Source organism: Nyctereutes procyonoides, unplaced genomic scaffold, assembly GCF_905146905.1.
Source record: "Nyctereutes procyonoides isolate TBG_1078 unplaced genomic scaffold, NYPRO_anot_genome, whole genome shotgun sequence".
Lineage (NCBI taxonomy): Eukaryota > Metazoa > Chordata > Mammalia > Carnivora > Canidae > Nyctereutes > Nyctereutes procyonoides.
The window spans coordinates 44,069,722-44,096,754 of record NW_026575049.1 but is presented as its reverse complement, the minus strand read 5'-3'; the positions used below and the strand labels follow the sequence as shown (position 1 = coordinate 44,096,754).

Genomic DNA, 27,033 nt, shown 5'->3' with positions numbered 1-27,033 from the left:
AGTAAATCAAGGATTTCAAAGGCCACAGAAGTTTAGTAACAAGGACAGAGCATATCTGGAGAATAAAGGAGATAATATCAAAGAAGAGAGGACTGCATCTTCAGTAGTTCTCACACTTGAGCATGCACCACAATATTTTGGAAGCACGGTTAACAAAGATTGCTGAGCCCCAACTCCAAAATTTCTCATTCAGTAGGTCTGGAGTGGAACCAGGAATCTCCATTTCTAAAAAGTAAATGCTGATGTGGCGGGTCTGGGGCACACAATGAGAGAACCACTGATTTTGCCTGCAGTGTATCTAGAGTGGTAATTGCAAACAGAGACAAGTAAAGGAGGAGTTCAGAGGAGATCAAGTATACATCAAATAGAAAGAAGGCTGCAATAATGTACATCAAAGAGAAATAATTTCAAAATAACAGGAGTAAATGCAACTCACCAGATCAAAATGCTGATTAGATTATAGGTAAGATCTCTTCCATCCAGTGCCTTGCACTCCCTCTCCCCAAATTCCAGGTCTGATCTAACCGTTTACTCCATATTCACAGAACATTCACTATAATTTATTTTCAAGGTGAGTGAAGTAAGTATAAACCAAAATCCAACGTTATCTATTAGAGCAAAAAGATCTGTGTAAAACTACACTACAGAAGTCTACACCAAAGGCAGTGACAAGAAGGAATAAAACACACAGAGAAAACAGCAACAAATTTCATGTTGGAGAAGCCATCCAAGAGGACTTCACTCAAGAGGCAGATATGCGCCAAGAACAAGGAGTAGGATTTTAATGGGCACAAGAGGGTGAGGCAGGATTTCAGGAAGAAGGAAATTCATGACCATTCAAGGCAACATTCTGGATTGACACATGGACAGAGGTAGTTGAGGAAATAAAACACAAGGCTCTGAATGTCATACTAAGGAGTTTGAACCTTTGAAAAGGTTGGAAATGAAGAATAAATTTGCGTATGTAAATGCTGGAGGGTGGGGGTGGCTTGCACATGGACCAGGAGAAGTTCTGTCTCCTGAGCCTAATCTACAAACCTGTCTATAAACCCGTCTTAGCAGAGGTCCTCATCCTGTGTCTTCTATCCCTAAATAAATTAGAACTCCAAACTCAGAAGATAAGGCTGGCACACATAATGACATACAACTAAAAACAAATTCCTCTGAATAACTGAAATTCAAAAATATGGTCAAACTCACTATTTCGTAGATACGCTATCAGTTCCACCTGCTACAAATCTCTTTTCTTGCAACTCCTTATACTAAATGTACCTGCATCTGAAAATAAAGGAAGTAGAATGTTTAAGAAATCGCCTTTAACTTTCTAGCCTCTTTTCCCTTTGTTTTTTGACAAGAACTCCCTATCAGGTATTCAAAACACCAACAACAGAACTCACTAATTTTTAAGATGATATGACATTCCAAATAGGATACTGCATTCCTCAAAAAACATTAGGGGTCTTACTCAATGAAACAGTTTGTTTAGCTAACAGATAGAAGCATTCAGTGAGTTCCAACAGAATGTAATACAACCTTTAAACATAACAATCAGAAATAAGATTTCCTATTAGGCATACACAATAAGCAAAAGAACATTATCAACCTTCAATACTGTAAACCTGAACAGCTACTAACTCGAGAGCTCAAATTCAAAATGGCAATTAAGTTACTAAAAACACTTTACAACACTAACAACCAATCAATAAATTATCAACACCTCTACCTCACTAACAAAATCTCACCTCATAGATTTATTCTCACTTAACACTAATAACCTAAGTCTAAAATTACAAATTCAAAAATGCCAAAAACGAAACTTTCACAGCCAACATTACTGAGCTTTTGAAACACTAAAAAGTATGTAGTTTATAAACTCACCTACAACACAATTTATATAAGTATATAACTCAAATGAACATGGACCCAGGTTTTAAACACAATTTTAGCAATAAAAGAAAATGTTACAATTTTCACCAGAAAGCAATCTTTCTACTTACATAAATATATTCAAATGCAACCTGTTATAATTTTTAGTAATGGAGATCACTGGGCTACTACTACAGAAATATGTTCTAGTTTCAACTGTCACAAATTGGGCAAATGTCTGTTCACACTTCTTCAGCTATTACTGTACAATATAAAATTTGGCTGGCCTTTGTCCCTGATTCCTGGGATGGTGACTCTAAATCTTTTGAATTTCACAACTGATAGAAGTGTTTTTGTCATCCTTGGTGGGCCCCTAAGATATCTTTTTATATTAACATACAACTCTTAGTGGGCCCTTAGTTTCAAGACGGGGCTAGCCACACTTGAAAGGCCGTCAAGCAAAGGGCACACGGATGGCTCAGAAACAAACTCTTGGTTTTGGCTCATATCATGAGATCATGATATTGCAGTTGTGTGATCAAGCCCGGAGTGTGGCTCTGTGCTCAGCGCGGAGTTGGCTTCAGATACGCTCTCCCTCGCTCTTAAATGAATAAATAAAAAATCTTATGAAAGAAAAAAAAGACCAGTCAAGTGATTAGAGGGCTGAGCCTTTGAGCCACATGGTATCAACCTGACCTCCTGGAAGAGGAAAAGGCTGGAGACTGATTCACCACATGGCCAATAATTCAATTAATCATGCCTAAGTAACAAAACTCCAATAAAAACTCTGGACACCAAGGCTTAGGTGAGTTTCCCTGGTTGATAATCACTTTTCAATGTAGCGGAGGATAACACATCCTGATGACATGGAAGCTTAATATTTGGGACCTTTCTGGACCTCTTTCTAGGGATCTCTTCATTTGGCTTGCCCTGATTTGTATCATTTATAATAAAAATATTATTTCAAGTACAGTTCATGCAAGCACTTTCCTGAGTTTCAAGCCACTCTAGCAAATTATCAAATCTGAAGGAGTAGTGGGAACTCCCAAATTTGTAGCCAGTTGGTCACAAGTACAGGTGGCCTGGAAACCCTTGAGCTTAGAGTGGGTAATCTAATGTCTGCCCTAACCGTGGGTAATTAATGCCAGAATTATATGGCAGCTGTACAACAGGATACATAGTTTCATCTCTCTCCTATACGGACTGAATGACAAAAAGCCAAGGGAAAGCACTTTTTAAGGCATAAACCATTACAAAGAGTAAAGGACTTTTTTGGTTATGCTCTCAAAAATATTAAGAGGGACACCTGGGTAGCTGAGCCTTCAGCTCAGGTAGTGATCCCAAGGTCCCAGGATCGAGTCCCACACTGGGAGCCTGCTACTCCCTCTGCCTGTGTCTCTGCCTGTGTGTCTGTCATGAATAAATAAAATAAAATCTTTTTAAAAATTAAAAAATAAAAAAATATTAAGGAAGAAACTTAAAATATTTTTTAAATTCAGGATTGTCCGATTTAATTTTTTGGAAAAATGCTTAAATAGAACTTATTTTAAGATAAAATTCAGAAGTCTGATGAAAAACATTTAAAAGGGAAAGGAATCTAATAAGACGAATGCCTAAATGATAAAAATATATCAAGTTCATTCTTAGGAATCTCAAGTGTAGAAATGATGGAGTTTAGAAAGATATAAGATTCAACTATTTTCTGACTAAATCTTCAAAAAGTTCATTTTAGCCTTGGTTATAATCAGGAATAACTGAAGCCACTAAGAAACATTTTGGTTACTCAGACACTGGATTCAAATAATCATTCACATGACAATCAACTTTCCCCCACCCTACCTAATCTTTAATTCAACCATAAAGCCACAACACCAGAATGGACTTTTAAAAAGTTACTCAAGGGGATCCCTGGGTGGCTCAGTGGTTTGGCGCCTGCCTTTGGCCCAGGGCCTGATTCTGGAGACCCCGGATCAAGTCCCACATTGGGCTCCCTGCACGGAGCCTGCTTCTCCCTCTGCCTGTGTCTCTGCCTCTCTCTGTGTGTCTTTCATGAATAAATAAATAAAATTTTTTAAAAAATAAAATTAAAATTAAAAAGTTACTCAGCTAGGGGTGCCTGGGCGGCTCAGTAAAGTGTTTGCCATGGGCTGAGGTCATGATCCTAGGGTCTTGGGATCAAGCCCGTTCCCCCACCTCAGCAGGGAGTCTGCTTCCTCCTCTGGTTCTTCTCCTCCTCCTGCTCAGCGCCCTAAAACACAGACACTCACTCTTGGTCTCTCAAAATAAGGAAATAAAATATTTTTTAGAAGTTACTCTAACTAGGAGCATCTGTGTGGCTCAGTTAAGCGCATGACTCTTGGTTTCAGCTCACATCATGATCTCAGGGGCCTGAGAGAGAGTTCACTTGGGGAATCTGCGCTTAGCTAGAGGTCTGCTGAAGTTCCTCTCTGCCCCTTCCCCTGCTTGTGTGTATGCAAGCTTTCTCTCTCTTAAAACAAACTTAAAAAAATTACTCAAACTATCCTGTGTGCATAGGCAGCTACCTGACTACATGACAAAACATATTTTGACTGAATAATATCCTCCTTATTTTTTAAAAACAAAGATGATAAAGATCTACTTCATAATCATTAACTTTTACTAAGTGTTTACTTGCCATCTGAAATTTTAGCCTTAAGCAAATTGAAAAATATCCATGTTTTCTCAAATCACATTATATGCAAAACTTTTTCAAACTATTTATAAAGCTGACCTTCCACAACACAGATACTTTGACTTGTTTCAGTAACTCTGTAATGAAAAAGAAAATGATTTTGCCTATCAAAACATTCTTCACTTATAATAAAATATATAGGTATTTAAGTATGGGTTAATTTCAAAAACAAAAAAACTTAGCCACAAACAATGAAACTACTTGTAGTTAGAGCAACACCACACACAAACTAACATGATAAAACATAATAGCAAGTTTCCAAACAGAAACTTTGTTTTAAAATGTGCTTCAGAGCAAACTGGTTATGACCCTGGGTTACAGAATGAGGTAGGAATAGATTGATATCCTAGCTCCTTTCTTACCTGTGTGTCTGGCTCCAAGGAACGTTATCTGTTTCTTTGTAACTGTGCCTACCTTAGAGTGGTTATGGATATTAAATGAGACACTGGCTTAGCAAAGGGCCTGACACAATGTTTAGTAACTTAGCAATTATTAAATTTTCGAACAAATGTTACACAGAGAAGCAACATTTTGATTTTTTCCCATAAGTTTAGGGCCCACAGATAGGATCCTACTGGTTAAAGTTCAGACTAAGAAATAAAACATGTTTCTATAAAGAGGCACTTTACTAAAGATATGTGGCCTAAGTAGAAATAACTGGAAGCAAGCAAGTGTGGTTACTACAGGGAGACTTAGTTTCTAAGAATTCAAGTTGCATTAGCTCAAAGTATCAATTGTTACATCTAGTGTCTGTCCCCATTAATTCTTTCTTCTCAATTTCTATAAAACATTAAGGAAAAAACTAAATCACATTATGAAAAGATGAAGAGAAAAGGGGGAAAAAAAAAGATGCGATGTCAGAGCACCTGGGTGGTGCAATTGGTTGAGGTGCCCCTTTTTTGGTTTTGGCTTCAGTCATGACCTCAGGGTTGTGATCTCAGAATCATGAGATTGAGCCCATGTCAGTCTGCTTGGGATTCTCTCTCTCCCTCTCCCCCACTTGCACACACTTGCTTTCTCTCAAAATAAATCTTAAATATATATATATATATATATATATATATATATATATATATATAGTTGGATCACTATAAGCTCTAATTAAGAACCAAATGCAATTTTGGGGGGAAAACCCATAAAGAAAAATAACAGAAACTGAACACAAAAGATAAAACACTTCCCCTTTCCCAAATACTCCGGGACTCATCCTTCAACCGGATCTTCAAGGGTTTTCCATCTTCAGCCTCCAGCAAGTCCTTTCATCGCCACAGTCCTATCTCCAGCAGAACTTCAAAGGGAAATATGTAAAAGCTACTCTGGTGGGCAGCTGCTAAGATAATCTCTCCTAGCATCTTCCACAGATCTGAGAATGAAAAAACTGAGTTCCACATTAAGACCAATACTAGTTGCCATCCTCAACAGTTAATTTTTTTTAAGATTTATTTATTTATTCATGAGAGACACACAGAGAGAGAGGCAGAGACACAGCCAGAGGGAGGAGCAGGCTCCTCGCAGGGAGCCCAATGTGGGACTCAATCCCAGATCCTGGGATCACACCCTGAGCCAAAGGCAGGCGCTCAACCACTGAGCCACCCAGGCGTCCCAACAGTTTATTTTTTAATCCATTCTAGGCATCCACAAAATGTTTTTAAATAGGTCCATACATATGACTTTGGTGGCGAAAAATAACACCAAAATACAAATTTCAATGATTATGCCTTTGTCTCCTGCAAAAACACAAAATCCTAAGTGATTCCAAGCTAATTCCAAATACTGTTTCTAAAAACTACAAAATAACCCTGTTCTAAGCACCAAACGTATATTAACTCAATTATTACTCACCACAATCCTAAAAGGTACATATGGTCCCCATCTCACAGAGAAGCAAACCGAAGCACCAAAAGATATTAACTTGCCCAAGACTACAGAATGAGTAAATAGTAGGAGATAGGATGCTGACCCAGCCTGTCTGATTCCATAACAGAGTTTAAACTCTGCATACCATTCTTTCATGTAACAAGCTTTGCTGAGCACCTACTGTGTGCCAGGAAGAATTCTGAGCTTTGGGGACACAACGGTGAGTACAAGTCATACAAGGCCCCCGCCCTCTAGTGGGAGAGAGGCCTTGGAGCAAACAAGTCTATGGGGAAAACTGGTAAATAAGTAAACAGTGTATCTTCACCTAGCAATAAGTGCTATGAACAAAAATAAAAATGAAAGCATCAAAAGTGGCAGACGAAAGGGATCAGGGAAGGCCTGAGGTGATGACATCTGACCAGAAAACAGAAGATATAAAGGCAAGATAACCACGAGGAGGAAGGGGTAGCTCAACTAAGAGAACAGCCAAGTTTTACACCCCTAATGTAGGAACAGCTTGGTTAGTTCAAAAAATGGCAAAAGGATCAGGGGGCTGGGGCAGGGTGATTAAAAGTCACACAGTAAGAGGTCCACTTAGGATTGGTAGCTGCCAAATCACGTAATGTCCCGAGAGGCTGCAGCAAAGAGTTCTGATTCAATACTTAGGGTACAGGAAGCTTTCAGAGGCTTTTGAGCACAAGAATGACAGTATGATTTATGTCTCTAAAAAAAATAGCTGTGGGGGCGCCTGGGTGGCTCCGTCAGTTAAGCAGCTGCTTTGGGCTCAGGTTAGGACTTCAGGGTCCTAGGACCCAGCCCTCCCTTTTTCCTTTTCGTGCTCAGCAGGAAGTCTGCGTGTCCCTCTCCTTCTCTCTGCCCCTTACCGTGGTCATCCTTGAGGGCACACGTGAGTGCTCTGTCAAATAAAATAAAAAAATAAAAAACAAATAAATAAAAAGATCACTCTTTTATGTGGGGATCAGTCAGGAAGAAAAGCAAGAGAAACGGGGATATCAGGGAGGCACTGTTACAACAGCCTAAGGAAGAAGTACTGGAACTCAGACTAGGATTCATGGTTTTTAAGCAGATGAGACACTAAAAGAAGACCATGGACTCAATTGTTTCTAAAAGAGAGTTTTTAAAATATGCTTCCTCCCGTCATCTTCATCCCCTCTTCCTGACTTGACTTGGAAAAAATCAGATTCTTTTTTAATATCCAAGTTAATGGTTCAGTTGGTGCTTATATATAGGGGGAAAAAGATTAGAACATATTCTCTTCAGGAGGGACTTGGGCGGCTCAGTTAAGTGTCCCACTCTTAATTTCAGCTCAGGTCACGATCTCAGGGTAGTGAGATCAAACCCTGAGTGGAGCCTGCTTAATATTCTCTCTCTCCCTCTCCCTCTGCTACCCTACCCAGCCCTGCTCACTCTCTCTCCCTAAAAAAAAAAAAACAACAAAAAACAACCAACCAGACTTCCTTCATTTATGTGTTCTGTTCAATATTCTATAATGTATAACATGCCACCTACATGCCTACATTCTTGAGAAGCAAGAGCTTTACTACTGTTTAGCTTAGAGCTCACTCATTTACCTGGAGACAAGAAGTACCTAGCACCTCTTCTAATCAACTCTCTTCTCATGTTTTGTTTCCAGCATATCCTGGCTCATTCTAGATTGTGAATTGCAATAAAAAAAAAGTATACCAAAGGGAATATGTATTTATCGAGCATCACTGTGTACCAAGTACTCATTGGATGCCTTACATTTTTTAAAGACTCGTTTAATCCTTAGCTACTCAAGGTAGAAAATAATGTCTTCATACTACACCTAAGGAAAAAAAAAATCAAATATTAATAACCTAAATTGTCCAAGGTCACACAGCCAATAAACCAGAATTTAAGTCTACGTGTATCTCTAAAGTGATCTTTCCACTACAGCAACTGTCAAAGAACTATCAAATATATGAAGTATTCCCAACTTATTAATGACGAACTTGTTGCTCATGAGGACGGGGTTTCTTTTTCTTCTGCAAAACGGAGTTTGCATGGAGTGATCCTACCAACTCAAACACATTAATTTGGAAAAATTATTTTCCACTTGGGGCATCATAAGCATTAATCCTAAAAGAGTGATTCCTGTCTTTTTAGGGAAAAAAAAAAAAAGAAATCTTAACCATATTGTTTACTATAAAATGAAAGTCCTATGACAAAAGACGAGTTTGGAATGGATGGAGAGAAAAAGAGGACACCGACAAAAAGATAATCATCATGACGCACGTAGAATCGGAGTGGCAAATAAATAAGAGCTGAGTGGAGGTCCTCCTAGGGACTTGGGGTCCTTGCGAGGTGAACCTCCAAGAGTCCAGCCTAGGACACCTAAGGGGGGAACCGCTGCTAGCAGCACCTGCACCGGCTAAGACAAGGCAGGTGGGGAAGCAGAGATGGGAAATCTGGAGAGCAGGTGGCCCGGACCGTCGCAGGATGGACCTCTGCGTACTCCCAGCAAGAACCAGCGTTACGGCGTGCCCAATCCTAAAGAAGAAACGGCCAATTCCCCAAGACTGAAGTGGGGAGGCCAGAGAGACCAGACACACAGAATTAAGAACCGTTACATAAAAGTCCTTAAAAGTTAGTTACAGGCCCTTTTACAGGGGGTGCCCGTCTGAACGATACCATTTCCACTCTGTACGTGCCCTGCGAAGGTGTAACCGACAGAAATCATGAACTTACACCATCTGTAATTATTTTATTTTAAGCAAGGGGCGGAGGGGGGGGGGCTCAACTTAGGTGTGATATATTCAGGTATTTTCTTTCCTCACAGACCGGGTTTGGGTAGTAAGAGCAGCGAAATATACAGGGAAAGGCCCCCTTGGGTCCACACAGGGGCTCGCTGGGTCATCTTAATGCCGAGGGGAAGTGTGGAAAGGGCACTTGTAAGGGCAGCGGGGGAAGGCTGCCTGCACGCTAAGGGAACAGGGAAAACTAAGTGAATAAAAACCGCCGTCGGAGAGTGCAACACCGAGGTCGGGACCCCCGGGGGGGGGGGGCGGGGAGGCTCGGCGCGGCGGGAGGCGGGAGGCGGGAGGCGGGAGGCGGGCGGGGGACCCCGGCGACGCTCGACGAACCCGCGGCCGAACGCGCGCACGAATGAATGGCGCGGCGCTGAATGGCCGGCCCAGGCGCCGCCGCAGGGGAAGGAGTTTGCGGCGCGGTGTGAGCGGGGCCGGGGGGGCGTCCGCCGGCGGGGCCCCGGGAGCAGCGGGGAAGGGCCGCCGGGCAGCTCTCGGGCGCGGGGCGGCCGCGGGCGGGCGGCGGGCGGCGGGCGGCGGGGTCGGCGGCGCCCGGCCGGCCGCGCCATGGCGGAGGGGGAAGGGGAGGTCACGCGTTACATAACCCGGCGGCTGCCGCGCTCGGGGACGCCGCGGGCCGCCCAGGCCGCGAGAGGACGGCCTGCGGCGCCCGGGCCGGCGCGCCCTCCCCAGCCCCGCCTCGGGCCGTCCGCGCTCGGGCCGCCGCCGGGCGGGTCTGCGGCGCCTCCGGGCGACGCGTGTCCGGTCCCACCCCTCCCCCACCCGCCGCCGGCCCGGGGGTCGCTCACCTTCCGCGTTGCCCCGGGCCACCATGCCCGGGCACGGCCGCCCGTTGGGCCTCGCGGGCTCCGGCGCCGCTGCGGCCGCCGCACCGCGCCCCCGCCGGGGGCCGAGAAGAGGGTCGCGGGAAGGAGTCACCCAGCCGCGCCGCGGCCCACGCTCGCCCCACGCTCACCGCGGCCGGCCCTGCGCGCGCTGCGCCGCGGCTCCCGCCCCTCCCTGCCTCGGGCGGGCGCGCGCGCCGCAGCTCCGCCCCGCCCCTCCCCCTCCGCGCCCGCGCGCCCCTGGCTCCGCCCCCTGCCCCCGCCCCGTGCGCGCCGGCCGGCCCGAGGCGCGCGGCTGGCGGCCGGCTGTCCCCGCCCCGGCTCGCGCTCACCCCGCGCCGCGCCCCGGGCCGCCCTGCCCCGCGGCCGCCGCGCCTCGGAGCTCCGCGGCAGCCGGCCCCGCCCCCCCGCCCTCCCTCCGCCGCCGCCGCCCGCTGGGGGCAGCGCCTCCGCGGCACGTGACCGTCTCGCTCGCGGAGGCGGAGAGGAGCGCGGCGCGGAGGGCGGCCCTGCAACCGCGCAGCCTGCCGGCCTCCCGCTCGGGCCGCCGCGCCTCGGTCGCCTCGGGCCGCCGAGGGGGCGCTGCCTGCGCTTCCGAGGGTCGCCCCCGCCCCCGCCCCCGCCCCGCCCCGCGAGGCACTCCCCAGCCTGGGAGGAGGCCGACCATGCGGGGACCGACCATGCTTTGCTTGAAACCCTCGTAGTGTCTCAAGACAACCCGAAACCCGGTGCCCCTCTCCGCTAGCGACTGATTCACAGTGACATCTAGCGGAGAAGGGGACGCACGCGAGCCGACACTTTGCTGCGTCAGGGAGCGACCGAGAACCACGGCCCACGTAGGTTAGCGGGAAGGGACACTGCGCCACGCAGTTGAGGCGGCTTGTCGCCGGCTCCCGCAGGGACGCCAGCGCTGTTTGCTGCGCTGTGAGTTTCCGCCCGGGACTGCACCTGGATGTTTGCAGAGCGACGGCGGGTGGCCCAGCCCGCGTGCAGCGCGGGGGTAACACTCGAAAGCAATTTTCAACTATCGTTAAAAAAAAAAAAAAAAAAAAAAAAAAGATCGTATACTGTGTATGCTTAAATACAATTTTGATTGAAGGCCTTCCGGCAAAAGACAATTGTTCCATAAGGACCATTTCCCCCCCCTTTTTGGCAGTGTCGCTTTGCCAAGAGATCCCACGTTACTATTGTAATAGTCTTTATTGTTGTAATGAGCAAAATGAAGCGACCCTCGGTGCAAAGCCCCAACACTTTCTCTCCCTTAGTCCCTTACCTAGGATACTTGAAGAGTTTGAACGTACTTAGGAAACGGTACTCTTTGGAAAACTGATTTTGCGGAGCTGAGACTGATTTATTGGTAATTCAGAGAATATTCGAATGACTTGTTTCTTTTATCCCAGCCTTTTCTGTTTTTGCCGTTTTGTAGACTTACAGATGCACTGTAACTTCGGTATTGTCTCTAACCCGGCAAAATCAAGTGGTATGTTTTTCTGAGACGTCATAATTTAGTACAAATCGCGTATTTTCAGCAGGCTCACAATCAATTGCCCACCGCAACTAAGGGTGATCTTCATCTGCTGAGATCTCACAGGAGAACAGTAGTAACCTCTTACTATTTTTTAATGAGTGTCTCTAAATGGCAGCATTGTTAACAAAAAATGGCAAAACTTGATTTTCAAATTGAAAAGAAAAAAAACTTGAGAAATCTACAGGAAATGTACTATTGTATTACAACTGCAATTTCCTTTCCCATTCTCTCCTATTAGAGAATTTTTTTTTTTTTCTCAAGAAAGAAACACATCGCGCTAACTGACCTTGGCAACACCTTTATGAAATACGGTAGGATGGTGTGACTGCATTTCAGTGCTAACTAGTAGAAAGCCTCTGCTAAGAAAGAAAAAAAATCACATTGCTCCTTACATGAAAATAGAATAAAAAGAGAGCCGAAAACTACATTTTAAAAAAATGTATACAAACTCTAGAATCCTTCATATGATTTTGTCAGTTTTATTTTTGCTCATTCTGGAATATTCTGTCACATGCTATCCCATAATATATTAAACAATGTCTGAAGAGCCTTTTATTTCAATTCTGTCCAGTCATCTACATTCATCCTTCATTTACTGCCATGTATTCTCATGAGGACCATCTTTCCCAGTCTGAGGGGAACTGGCCTGACCTTTGGGTAATGCAACTGAGAGAGCCACTCTGGACTCCCACACTTGGGAGATGTTTTGGGGCACTCTACCTTATTCCTCTTTTTTGAGCTTCATTAAAATTTATTTTTGAGATTTCTATCATTACTGACATCTCAAGGGGCCTATGAAAGTGCAGACACTTGCAAGGATAGCCCTGGGAAAGGACATGGCTCTTATCCTTTAACCTCTGTATCTGGCGCAGTAAACTTTCCTTGAAAACATCCACATCTAGTCTCTCAAATACCAAAAACAGAAAATAAGAACATGAAACCATTCAAACAGAGATTTGTACTCAAGTCCCTTGGGTGATATACACACAATAACTCCTGTGATTTACTCATGGGAAAGAACCATCATGCTGATGGTTGTAAGGCATTCAGCACATTATGCTGAAAGATGAAATAATAACAAGGAAGAATGAGCACAAACACACAGAAACTTAGAAAGGAATTTGGAACCAGAATTGGTTTACCAAGACCTAATTCGTCTAAACACATTATCTGTTTTTACAGAGTAAAAAGAGACCATGGACAGGTATATATATCTATATTTAAATAACATAGTTCACAAAATTCAGGATGATTCAACAATTAGTAATGATGAGCCTTCTGAATGCCACTCAGTCTTTGGTTAATAAAGAACAAAATGCACTTCCTGCTTGTGAAAAGTTTCCAGGGTAGAAAGGGAGGCAAATCTTTAAACAGGCACCAGCAGTACAGGTTCAGGACTGCCACTGGAAAGTGTTCTATGGGAACATAGAACGGGTGTCAGGGAGGCTTCCTAGAGGGAGGGACATCTCAGTAAAGACCGAGATACTAGTAGAGTTGGCTCATAAATATTTATTTATTGTAATCTTGCAATTAATTATACTCATCCTTTTAGGTGTGTAAATTGTTCCAGATTTGGCCAGTTATAGCCCATTCAAGTTGATGCCTATTCCCCTAACACACTCCAGTAGTTATTTTTTGTTAAGATTTTATGTATGTATGTATGTATGTATGCATTCATTTAGAGTGCCAGCAGGAGGAGGGGCAGAGGGAGAGGGAAAGAATCTCCAGCAAACTCCCCACTGAGCACAAGGCCCCAATGTGGGGCTCAATCCCACAACCCAGAGATCATGACTTAAGCTAAAATCAAGAGTTGATCAATTAACTGACTGAACCACCCAGGTGCCCCCACCCCATTATTTGTTTAAACTTTTGTTTTGTAATCTAATAAGGCTACCACTATTACTCTTCTCTTTTGGGGCTTTCTTAGCTATTGATGCTTACTAATTTTTTCATTTTGGGATCAACTTATATAGTTCTCTGGGGAGGGAGAACTTGATATCTTTACTGGGATCTCATTAAACTTATATGTAAACTTGGGGATAATTTCTGACGGGGAGTCATCTTATCTAAGGACCTGGGACATCATTCCATTTATTCATTGTCACATTGGAATCTTTCAGAAGTTTCCCAAAATTTGACTGTATAAGTTTATGCACATTTCTATTTTTATGTATTTTATTTATGTGTTTTTGTTCCAATAGTAAATAGTCTCCTTATTTATTATCTTTTTATACTGGTTATTGTTTATATGAAATTTATTGATTTTTATGTTAATTGTATATTCTTCTACTGTACTAAGATGCCTATTGTTTGAATTGGTATTTTTTCATTGGTTTTCTTGGGTTTTTCAAATAATTTGCATACAGATATCATTTTAACTCTTTATTTGTAATTTTTATTCCTCCAATCATTTTTCTCTTATTTAATTGCTTTGGTTAATATCTCCAATATATCATAGTTAAAATAGTGGGAAATGGCTTTGTTCCTAATTTTAATGGGAATGGGTTCAATGTTTCACATTAAATAAGATAGTAATTTTGAGATTAAGATATATATTAAGGAGGATCCTGAATATAAAAAAGGAATTTGGACTTCCAGTTTCACTTTTGATCTCTAGAGACCTTGGAAGTCATCACTCCCATCCTTATAAGAATCAGTAACTTCTTTTTTTTTTAGATGTATTAGAGAACTGAGATTACATGACAAACCACCACCCAAAAAATCTAGAGATAAGCATATCCAGAGTATATAGCATAGGATCTGGTTCCCCAGAGCAGAAACCTTTGGATGCCATAAGAAAGTAAGAACACTTACATGGAAATTTTGATAAATTGCTAGAAGCTATTTGGACTAGTGTAAGAGTGAGAAATATGGGAGCAGCAGTCATAGACTTTAATTCCAGTATAGTAAGAATCACTTTAGCGACGCCTGGGTGGCTCACTGGTTGAGTGTCTGCCTTCACACCCAGGGCATGATCCTGGAGTTCCGGGATCGAGTCCCACATCCGGCTTCCTGCATAGAGCCTGCCTCTCCCTCTGCCTATGTCTCTGCCTCTCTCTGTGTCTCTCATGAATAAATAAATAAAATCTTAAAAAAAAAAAAACACTTTAAATGTGAATGGTCTAAACATACCAGTTAAACAACAGATGTTTTCAGGTTGGTTTTTTTTTTTTTTTAAGATTTTGTTTATCCCTGAGAGACACACAGAGAGGCAGAGACACAGGCAGAAGGAGAAACAGGCTTCCTGCAGCAAGCCTAATGCAAGACAGATCCCAGGACCCTGGGATCACACCAACTAAGCCACCTAGGTGCCCCTGAAGTTGGATTTAAAACAAAACAAGACTAGATACTATGTACAACAAAACCCACTTCAAATATAAAGACTCAGTTAAAAGTAGTGGGGTAGAAAAAGGTATACCTTGCTAGCACTAACTCAAAGAAAGTTGGAATGGCTATAATAATTTTAATCCAAGAGAGTTCTAAACAAGGAATATTATCAGGGATAAAGAGCAATTACATATTGATAAAAGGGTTAATTTTCTTCCCTTTTTTTAAGATTTATTTATTTATTCATGAGAGACACAGACTGAGAGAGAGGCAGAGACATAGAGGGAGAAGCAGGCTCCTCACAGGAAGTCTGATGTGGGACTCGATCCTGGATCCCAGGATCATGACCTGAGCCAAAGGCAGGCATAGGGTTAATTTTCCAAGAAGATATAACAATCTGTACTTTATATGTACCTAACAACAGAGTGTCCAACTACATGAAACAAAAGCTGATGGGACTGAAAAGAGAAATAGACAAATCTGCTATTATAGTTGAAGGCTTTTACACCCTCTGTCAGTAATTCATAAATCGAGCAGGCACAAAAAAATCATAAGGATATGAATGACCTGAACAGCACTATCAATCAACTTGATCTAATTGACATTTATAGGATACTCATCCAACAAGAGCAGAATATACATTCTTCTCAATTGCACATGAAACATTCACCAAGATAGACTGCATTCTGGGCCATGAAATACACCTTAACAAATTTAAAAGAATAGAAATCATACAAAGTATGTTCTGAGACCATGAAATTAAACTAGAAATGAATAACAGAAAGATAGCTGGGAAAATCTCCAAATGTTTGGAGATTAAAACAACACATTTCTAAATAACACAAGGATCAAAAAAGTCTCAAGAAACATTTAAAAATATTTTGAACTAAACTGAAAATGAAAATACAATTTATCAAAATGTGTGGGGTGTAGTGAAAGCAGTACTTAGAAATTTTTAATATCAAATACATATATTAGGAAAGAGAAAAGATCTAAAATCAATGATTTTCTACCTTAGGAAAGTTGAGAAATAAGAACAAGTTAAATCAGCATAAAAAGATATAATTAGAGCCAATATCAGTGAAATTGAAAACAGGGAAACAAGAAAATCAACAAAAACAAAATTTGGTTCTTTTGAAAAGATTAATAACATTGATAAGCCTCTAGGCAGGCTAACCCAGAAAAAAGAAGACATAAATGACCAATATCAGGAATGATATTGGTAATGGCTTAATTCTCCATGGGCGTTAAAAATAGAATAAGGTAATATTATAAACAATTTTGATAGCCTAGATGAATTCTTTGAAAGATACAACCTACCAAAACTCACCTAAGGATATAGTCTTTTCAAGATCCAAATCTATATCTACTAAAGAAATTGAATCAAGTCTTCCCAACAAAGAAAAATGCCAGGCCAACACGGTTTCACTGGTGAATTATACCAAATACTCAAAGATAAAAACATTGATTCTACCCAGGATCTTTCAGAAAATGAAAAAAGAAATACTTCCCACCTTTTTCTATTATCAAAACCACTTGAAGATGGGACAGCTAAGGAAAAATACAGTCTCTCATTAACTGAGACACAGAAATCCTTAAAATATTAGCAAATTGAATTCAACAATATATAAAATCTATAATCATTACAACCAAATGGATTTTACTCTAAGAATGCAAAACTGGTTCAATATTCATAAATCATTCAATGTAATTAATCATATTAAAGGATTATTAAAACACATGACTATGTCAATAGTTGCTGAAAAAATATTAAAAATTTTTAAGCTAGAAATAGTTTTTTAGCTAATGAAGGGTATAAAAAACCTACAGTTTATATTATACTTAATGGTGAGAGACTGAATTCTTTCTCCTAAGAATAGGAACAAAGCAAGTATATTCTTTCTCATAATATTCATAATATTACTCAGTATCATACTGGAAGTCCTAGCCAATGCAATATGACAAGAAAAGGAAATAAAATTATGCAGACTGGACAGGAGGAAATGCAACTGTCTTTATTTAAAGATGACATAATTGTTTATGTAGAAAACCTGAAAGAGAATCTATAAAAAATCTCCTATGACAAGTAAGTGAGTATAGCAAGGTCACAGAATACAAGATCAATATACAAAAGGCATTTGCTTTTATATATACCAGCAAAGCATAATTGGAATTTGAAATGAAAATAAGAAATCAATAGTCATCAATGGGGGCACCTGGCTAGGTCAGTTGATGGAATGTGCAACTCTTGATCTTGGAGTTATGAGTCCAAACCTCATTTTGGCCTTAGAGATTACTTAAAAGAATAGTCATCAATGGCATTTTAAATGGAAAGATAATAGCTAATTATTATTAATGTAGCATGTATGTTGAAATCATCCTGTCTTATTTCAAATGGACAGCTTAATTCATGCTGTTTTTAATTTAGCAACAGAAGACAGGAATTTCCTTGTCAAACAAATGAGCTATACATTTACAACTCATAGTTTATATTTATATTCTCTTGTATTTTTATATTCTTCAATTTTTAGTGGCATAAAAATACAGTTTCCTAACTTCCTTATTTTTAAACTTAATATTATTTTTGTTGAAAACTTATAACTTCTCTCTGCCCCTTAATTTCTGATTTCCAAGTCAACATTGTCGATTTTTTGTAACAATTTATGCTGGCACTTACCTTCATGTTTCTAATAGCATGTATATGTTGCTAATACTTGCTTTTTCAATTTTAGATATTGCCTACTGATTTCTTACTATGAAATATATGTATCTGGCTGCCTTAAGTAAGAATTTATGTGCAAACAGACATACACACAAACATACATTTTCCACTTCATATATTTTCTATTTAGGTATGTCATAAAAGTTGGTTATGTCAGTGCTTATTGTTTACATTATCATGACTATTTAAATTAGCATTCAGGGTGACTCATATATTTATATGACCATAATTTTTTTTTTGTAATCATATAATCTATCATTTCACTTTTTTTCTTGGAGTCAGTAATCAAAAACTTCCCAAGGGGGGAAAAAAAAACCCTAAGACCTACTGGTTTACTGATGAATTCTATGAAACAATTAAAGAAGAATTAATACCAATCCTCCTCAAACTCAAACTCCTCAAAGAATTGAAGAGAAGGGAACACTTCCAAACTCATTTTATGAAGCTACCATTACCTGATACCAAAGTCAGACGAGGACAGTATAAGAAAAGAAAACTACAGGCCAGTATCCCTGACGAATATAGATCTAAGTGAGTAGATCTTAATTGTTTCACCACACACACACACACACACACACACACACACACACACACAATGGAAACTATGTAAGGTGATGGAAGTGTAAATTAAGTTGATTGTAATAATGATTTCACAAAGCATATATATATATATCAAATCATCTATTGTATACTTTAAATACATACAATTTTACTTGCTGATTAACCTCAGTAAAGCTGGAAAAAAATGGTCTCTGTTTTCTGTCCATTTGTTCTACTTTCTGGGAGTTCCCTCAATTTTATCTTCTAAATCTTTTTTTTTTTTTTAAGATTTATTTATTTATTCATGAGAGACACAGAGAGAGAGGTAGAGACATAGGCAGAGGGAGAAGCAGGCTCCTCACAGGGAGCCTGATGTGGTACTTTACCCCGGATTCCAGGATCACGACCTGAGCCGAAGGCTGGTGCCCAACCGCTGAGCCACCCAGGGATCCCTATCTTCTAAATCTTAACTAACTGTAAAACTTCATACTATCAGGGAACCACGGTGGGCTGAAAAAAACTCCATACTATCGTAGTTTACATTTCTTTTTGTTACATTTCTTTTTGTTTTTTTAAAAGATTTTACTTATTCATGAGAGACACAGAGAGAGAGACAAAGGGAGAAGCAGGCTCCATGCAGGGAGCCTGATGTGGGACTCGATTCCAGGACTCCAGCATCATGCTCTGGGCCAAAGGTAGGCACTAAACTGCTGAGCCACCCAGGGATCCCCCATATTTTACACTTCTAAGAGCTCCTTTTTGTACTACTAGGTTTCCTCATTTGCTTAACAATACCATTTTTGTTCTTATTAAAGAGATCTTCTCTTATCTCTCTATAAATATTAATGAAAGTAACTACTTCAAAATTTTTCCTCTTTCCTTGATTATCTTCCTATGTCCTTTTATGTCATCTCTTTTTTTGTGTCATTTTTTGGTTTGGTTATCTTTCACATTAGACACTATGTTAGTTTGCTCAGGCTGCCATAACAAAATACCACAGACTGGGTGGCTCTCAACAGAAATTTATTTTCTCACAGTTCTGAAAGCTAGAAGCCCAAGATTCAGGTGTCAGAAAGTTAGATTCTGGTAAGGCCTCTCTCTTTGGCTTGCAAATGGCCACCTTCTTACTATATCCTCACACAACCTTTTTCCTGTGTATGTGAATTCCTGGTGTTTCTTCCTCTTCTTATAAGGATGCCAATTCTATTGGATCATGGCCCCACCTCTGTGGCTTCATTTGACCTTAATTACTCCTATCTTCAAATAAAGTCACATTGGGGGGGTGGGGATTTAACATATGAATTTGAGGGGAGACAAAATTTAGCCCATTACAGACACCTTCCCCAAATTTGCTAACCTTGATTATCTTCTCATGTTTAAGCATGAGACCTTAAAAGAACTGTGTATCCTAGAAGGGTCTGTTGAATGATGAGTCTCCTTACCAGATAATCAGAGGGTCAGCTACCTGCTTGACTGGGGACCCAGAAATATCAGTGACTATTGGTCTTTTAGGAGGGATGATTTATTTTGTCTATAGGGAGATCCTCGGTCCAGTTAAGGGAGATTAGGCCTGACTGAAGATCTCTGTACTACAGAGACTACAAGAGTAGTCTTAAAAAAAAAAAAAAAAAAGTAGTCTCGTAAGGCAAGATTGGGGTGGGCAGGAACCTGGGACTCTCAACCTCTAATGCATACACTTTCATTTAATCCCGTTTTCATCAAGATATCCCTCCTTCTACGTGCTTTGCATCCTTGAATCCAGAGCTTCTCAGATCAGCATTTCCAGGAACAAGCTTCTTCTCTTATGCTGTGGTTGGGAAATAGATGTCATCTGGGTACACAGGCTCGGAGGCCAACTAAAGGGTTTAACTGCTTTTTTATAGATTCATTCCAAGTTTGTTCCAGGTGCTGAGTACTTGGAGCAGTCAGCAACCTGGGCGAATTTCCGGTGCTTGTGGCACTTACTTCCCAGTGGGTAAAAGTAATCAATAAATGAAGAAAAAGCTCTGTCAGTAAGACACAGGAAGTGGGGAGTGCTATGGAGGAAAGTAAAACAGGAAAGAAGGGCAGACTGGGGAAGGGCGGGTGTATTTAGAAGTGTGGTAAGGAAAGCCCACTTTGACAAGAAGTCTTGAGCAGAGACCAGAAGAAGTGAGGAAAGAAGCCAAGAAGGGAGAAGGGAATTCTAGGTTCAGAGGACAGTGAAGAAACCTCCCCCCTTGTAAGTAGGGCCAGCCCTAACCCAGAGGCAGCCCATCCAGGCGCCTTCCTGAAATTTTAGCAACTAAAAGCATTCTGTTCACAATAAAACCATTTCCCCCCACACCCTGATTGGAATGTCCCTGAATAGGTTCATGTTGACCCTCTGTGAAATCAACCTGGATGCTATGCGACTCCCACGGTTCTTTTGCCTTTAGGCGGTTTCTTTCCTTTTGCCTTTAAAAGATCCTTGTAATTGCTAATCGGGGCTCTTTTCCTCCTCGGAGGCGAGGGAGAGCCCGTTTGCGCAGACGTTCAATAAACCCTCTTGCTGATTGCATCTGCCTGTCTGGGGTCTGAGTCTCTGGGGCGTCCACCTGGCCACGTTGGCACCCGTGAGCCAGGGTCCAACAGACAGCAAGGTCAAAGGTTCTGAGTGGGGAATATGCTTCAGTATTTAAGGACAGTGAAGCTGGAGCAGAGTGACAAAGGAGGGACCGGCTGGAGATGAAGTCAGGGGTGTGGCAGAAAGCCAGTTAGGTCAGGCCCTGGAGCTACATACCGAGTGTGATGGAGCCACTAAAAGGTTTTGACTGGAAGAGTAAGGTGTGATCTGACTTACTTTTAAGGGTAATTCCTGTGGCCTCTGTTGGGCTGGTGGGATCAACTGGGATCAAAATGGCCGTGGACCCTCCACCTTGTTGCCCCACCTCAGAACTTTCCCATCACCAGCAGACCACCTTGAGGACACGTCATGGGGGGGAGACTGGACCTATGCAGGAAACCTGAACTGTACTTACCCAGACCCCATAAAAGGGCACGGGCAGTTATTGCCCCAGGCCGATGCCACCAGTAATATGCCTAATACCTATCCCCCCAGACAGACACAACCCCTTCCCCCTCCCCCCTTGAAAAGCCCGCTTGCCCCCCTCCGCCCCCCCCACTGCGCGCCACTTCCCCGGCCGACCCCCCCACCCCCAATGCTCTCTCCCTCCCCTGGGGGCCATGGAACCTCACCCGCCCAGAGCACGTCCCATTAAAACCCTGTTTCCACCAACTTTTGCCTGGCCTCTCTATTCCATTTCACTACCGATCAGATTAAACCTGACACCTCCATGTGAGGAAGGTTAGAGCAAAAGCAGAGAGGTTTTAGCAGGGGGTGGAGAGCGGGGGTGGGGGGTGCGAATCAGGAATTCTGTTTTAGTCCTGTTAGGTCCAAGATGTCCATCAGATACACAAATGGGGATGTTAAAAGGGCAGTTAGATTCAACTGCAGAGTTTGGGAAAATGTCAGGATTGACGGATCTACATTTTGGAGTTGTTGGTTTATGGATGATGTTTCAATCCATGCAGCTGGATACAATCAGGGAATGAGTATGTAGAGATGTTTGGTGACTGAGATTTAGAACACAGGTATTAGGATGTTGTCAGGGCGATAGGGATCCATTAAAGGAAACTGAAAACAATGAGCTGTCAGGGCGGTAAGAGAAGGAAAAGAGAAGAGTGTCCTGAAAGACAAAACAAAAACAAACAAAAACGGAGTAAGGTTGTATTTCAAGGATGAAAGAAAGATTGACTGAGTCACATACTGCTGATAATTCAAGTAAAATGACCAAAAATGAACACTGGACTTGGCATATGGAGGTCACTAGTGACTTGGAAAAATCCTGTGGAGAGTTGTAGACAAAGTCTTGGCTGACACAATAGAAAATGAGAGGGGAGGAAGAAGATGGATTCAGGCGAGGGATGATGGCAGCCTGATCTAGGCTGGTTGTGGTGGAGGTGGTGAGAGGGCCAGACTCTGAAGATGGTTTTAAGACTGAGCCAAGGGCAGCCTGGGTGGCTGAGGGGTTTAGCACCACCTTCTGCCCAGGGACAGATCCTAGAGACCTGGGATCGAGTCCCACGTTGGGCTCCCCCATGGAGCCTGCTTCTCCCTCTGCCTGTGTCCCTCATGAATAAATAAATAAAATCTTAAAAAAAAAAAAAAAGATCGAGCCAATAGGATTTGTTGATGAATTGCCTACAGGGAATAGGGTGTGAAAGGTGAAAGATGATGTAGGTTTTCAGCCTGAACACCAGAAGAAGGGGGAAGAAGGAGAGAATCAGACTTTCAACCAATCTTCCTGTTTCCACTCTCTCACCTTCGGCCCTATTTTCCCGTGAACACCTGAGATTTCTCAGATTGCTTTTCCTGCTGCCTCACCAATAGCTCTCCACGTTCAGCTTCTCCTGGGTGGCCAGATGAATTGCTATGCATCCTTCCGATTTCCATCTTCCAAATTTGTTGCTGTCTCTCCTTTCCCATTCTCCTCTTCCTTGTGTGTTTGAGTCCCTTTTATAAAAACAAACAAACAACAACAACAAAAAAAAAAAAAAACCCCTGTATAGTCATTTTTGTGAGATTTGAAAAGGGGTAGAGAAAATATTGTGTGTTTAACCCAAAATTTTAACAGAAAGTCTCCTTGTTTATTTTTATTATTTTTTAAAGATTTTATCTATTTGAAATAATGTCATCTGGGTACACAGGCTGTTTGGGAGAGAGAGAACATGTGGGCAGGCAGAGGGAGAGGGCGAAGCAGGCTCCCTGCTGAGCAGGGAGCCCAACTCTACTTGGGTTCCATCTCAGGACCACGGGACCACAACCTGAGAAGGCAGATGCTTAACCGACTGAACTACCCAGGCACCCTTGTTTGTTTTTTTAAATTAACAAATGGTTATTTCTCTAGTTTGGTCAGGTCAGTTGGTCCTTATATTAGATGTTTCAGAGCCTGTGTTTTCTGACTGAGATAGATTAATTATCTGAGTGATAGATTTTCTTTCTGCCTTCTCCCCGTCCCCCAATTCTTCTCTTGCATGAAGCAATGTATGTTATTCAAAGTTGCCTGGGAACACCACCACCGGGCACCAGCCTGGAAAAAAGCATGCCATACCATTTAAGAATATGAGCTCCAAGTGAACTTATAGGCTGAGGTCAGGAAGCTTATTCTCGCAGATTCTGGCAGTAGATTCCCAGAGCAAAGCAGCTACAGGTGGAGAGAAATACTTAGGTGTGTGTCCTTGGAATGGATTTCTTTTCAGCTTGAGCTGACTTAAATTGGTGTTAGTAACTTGCAGCTAAGGGGCGCCTACTAAGATTAAAGATCTGTGCTTTGGGACGTTTGGGTGGCTCAGTGGTTGAGCATCTGCCTTTGCCTCAGGTCATGATCCCGGGGTCCTGGGATTGAGTCCCACATCAGGTTCCCTGCCTCTCCCTCTGCCTATGTCTCTGCCTCTCTCTCTGTATCTCTCATGAATAAATTAATAAGATCTGAAAAAAAAATCTGTGTTTTGCCAGTCTGGAAGGTTGATCAAACTTACCATGGAGAGTTAGAACAGTCCACCTCTGTCTACTGACATCACAAAGAACGAGCCCAGAACTTAGGACAACACAGCTCTCAACTCAACTTTCCTAGAGGTGAGTCAATTCCCACGACCTCAGGCCATTTGTGGGGCTTTAGCAACACTTGATCCTAGGGGCTGATTCCACCAAATGGAGAAAGCTGCCAAAGGACATAGGCCTAACTTCTCAGTGCCTTCCTTTCCCCTTTCACTGGTACAATAAGCAAACCCAAAGAACACTCTAAATTGCCCTGAATCTTGGGCTTGATGGGAGAGGATTAGAAATGCACTTTGAGGGGTTGAGGGGATCCCTGGGCGGCTCAGCGGTTTAGCGCCGCCTTTGGCCCAGGGTGTGGTCCTGGAGACCCGGGATCCAGTCCTGCATCAGGCTCCCTGCATGGAGCCTGCTTCTCCCTCTGCCTGTGTCTCTGCCTCTCTCTTTCTCTCTCTCTCTCTGTCTCTCTCTGTCTCTCTCTCTCTCTCTCTGTCTCTCATGAATAAATAAATAAAATCTTAAAAAAAAAAAAAAGAAATGCACTTTGAACTAGATGAGAGACATGAGGATCACATTTCTGGGCTAAAAGTAAGTATACTTCCCTGAATTTAATACCCTAAATGACGCTGTATGTCTTGTTTTGCAATTGTCTTAGACAAGGTCTTTCAAAGGATCTGTCTATAACTAGAATCCAACACATTAGGAAAGCCCACGGGGGAAATATGCCCAAAGTTATACACCAAATCAGTGGGAGAACTGAAAATAAACCCGGGGACTTTTACTACTCACTCTATCATTAACGACTCCAGGGACCCACAGAGACCTTGAAGGATGGAATCTGTTTCTGGATTTTATTGGAAGATTTCCCTTTTGTGGGTGTTCCAAATACAAATACTGAAGGGAAAGAAAGATTAATACATATGCTCTGAGAATGATGACTTATACTGATGCTATTCAAACATAAACAGCACTTTAAATGGAGATGCAGTTCTGTTGCAGAAACAGCATTGGTTTCTGGATCTGACTCTGCCACTAATGAGCTGCTTCATTTGGGACTAGTAGTTTAACTTCTCTGGACCTCAAAGTCCTGGTTTGTAAAATGAAAGGGTTGCAGCAAACAACGTCTCCCCTATTTCTAAAATACTAAGATACCTTAATTTTAAAGGCTTAGAAACTGGATAAAATAAATTGGAATGATGGTTGTAGTATGCAGTACTGACGTACTCAAAATAATACAATGTGTTTAATACAATTTTAAAAAGCTGCAAAAGTCACAGAAATATATTCAATTAAAGGCAGAACAATGGAGAGGCCTTTTGCTTCTGGTCTGTTGTTTTTTCTTTTCTTTTTTCTTTCTTTTCTTTTCTTTCTTTTCTTTTCTTTCTTTTTTTTAGATATGAGGAAGCCAGAATAAAAATAAGGGAATTATAAAAGACAAGTAGAATTAATCATTATATGAGTTTAATCAGGGAGAGATTAAAACAATCAAGAGGCTCAATACTGCAAGCAGCATTCATAATCATAGGCTTTTAAACCACATACACAAGACATCAAATATTTTCACATGGGGGGAAGAGGGGTTCAGAGAACAAAAGGCATAAGGAAGACTAGGTTTTGAACACACCATTTTATTACTGACAGAGGGAGAGAGTGGCAAATTGCCAAAACGAAGAGCCTTATATCCAGGAACCATGGTTGATATTCAGGAGATTGAGTGAAAGGGTGGTGATGGTAGAAATGATTATTAGTAGGCAGAGTGCGTTTCAGCTAAGCAAAGCACCAACCTCAGATATTATTTTCTCAGAGGTGTTCAGCAAATAGGCAGAGATACAGAATGATACTTTAAAAAAAAAAAATACAGAGGGGCACCCGGGAGGCTCAGTGGTTGAGCTTCTGCCTTTGGCTCAGGACGTGATCCCGGGGTTCTGGGATCGAGCCCCACATCAGGCTCCTTGCGGAGAGCCTGCTTCTCCCTCTGCCTGCGTCTCTGCCTCTCTCTCTCTTATGAATAAATAAAATCCTAAAAACCAACAACAAAAAACCCAAGAAAGCTGTGGGAAAGTCACTGGGATTTTTAAAAGCACAATTTGGCCTTGTTTTTAGGCGCAAGCTAGTCACACTTAACCAAATGGAGGGCATTTCTGCAAGTTGCTACTGTAATTATGAAGGAAAGCTGATGTCTAGGCTGTTCAGCACACAGTTTTAGTAAGGATTATTTGTAAATTCCTGCATGGGAAATGCTGAGTCAGAAGTTAGGAAGTTGCCCCCCTTAAGAACCAGGAAAAGGGAGGAAGGTGGCCTATCAGTGGCCCTGGGACGAGGATACTACTGCTCAGAAAGCCCAGAAAGCAAGAGGGAATTTGGGAAGGACAGCAGGAAAGGAGAGAATGGTGATGACAGGGGCTTTGGAAGTGAGCAGGGTCTGTGCAGTTTGGCTCCCCGTCCTTAGCAAAATTCTTAGCCTGGCATCCAAGACCCTGTGGTATCTGGTCTTGCTTCCTCACGGGGTGTCCATCTGCTGTGGGCCTCCCACTCTGCAGCCAAATTTAGCTCCTCTCCTTGACTTGGCCTCTGGGTCCTCATGCTTCCCTTGGCCTGAAATGCTCTCTGTTTGGCCAGCTCCTGCTGCCCAATCCCACCTCAGTCACGGCTCAACACTTCAGAGTGACCTTCCTTGAACAGCCTCTGTACAGTTGCCATCACCGTCTTTTTGGTTCATTTTCCACCACCACCCCATCTCTACTGTCTGTTTCCTGTCTTCTTGCCTGCCCACATGGTCTCCATCGGGAGAGGGAGTCTTAGGGACTAAGATCTAAGGATGTGTAGGGTTTAGAAGAGTCAATTTCTATTTTGATGGGTTTACTCATAGAATTATTTGGGACAACTGTTGTTCCAGAGCAAATCAGAGACTTCAAATCATTGCTAAAACTGAGACCGAGTTAAATTTTCAGGGACAGGCAAAATGCCATCTAGTCACACTATTAAGGACTTATGCATGAGAGAGTCTTCAGGTGTTTCTAGAAAAAGTTCGTTTGAGGAACATTTGAGTTGTCAGTTCAATTTACATAAAAGATCTCTCCCAATAAAATTTAACAGCATGGTGTTACAGAGAAGAAATGCAAATGTTTATTGACTGAGAGAGCCAAGGGGTTACGGGTTGGGTCAGACTCTTCATGGGAAGAGTCTGAGCACTGTTTGAAATTCTTGAATTAGGAATTGTTCTGAGGAAGATGGGTAGAGATGATGGTAGAGCTGATAACTGACAGGGTAG

General features: G+C 42.2%; 1 protein-coding gene across 1 annotated transcript in view; it reads right to left on the bottom strand.

The window, feature by feature from the left end:
• The window catches only part of REV1 (REV1 DNA directed polymerase), a 95,042-nt gene extending 84,819 nt beyond the window's left edge, over positions 1-10,223 (bottom strand). Inside the window, 1 exon segment of the mRNA XM_055327939.1 lies at positions 10,035-10,223. The gene's annotated coding sequence lies outside the window, so the exon portion shown is untranslated.
• Between the last annotated feature and the right edge of the window lie 16,810 nt (positions 10,224-27,033).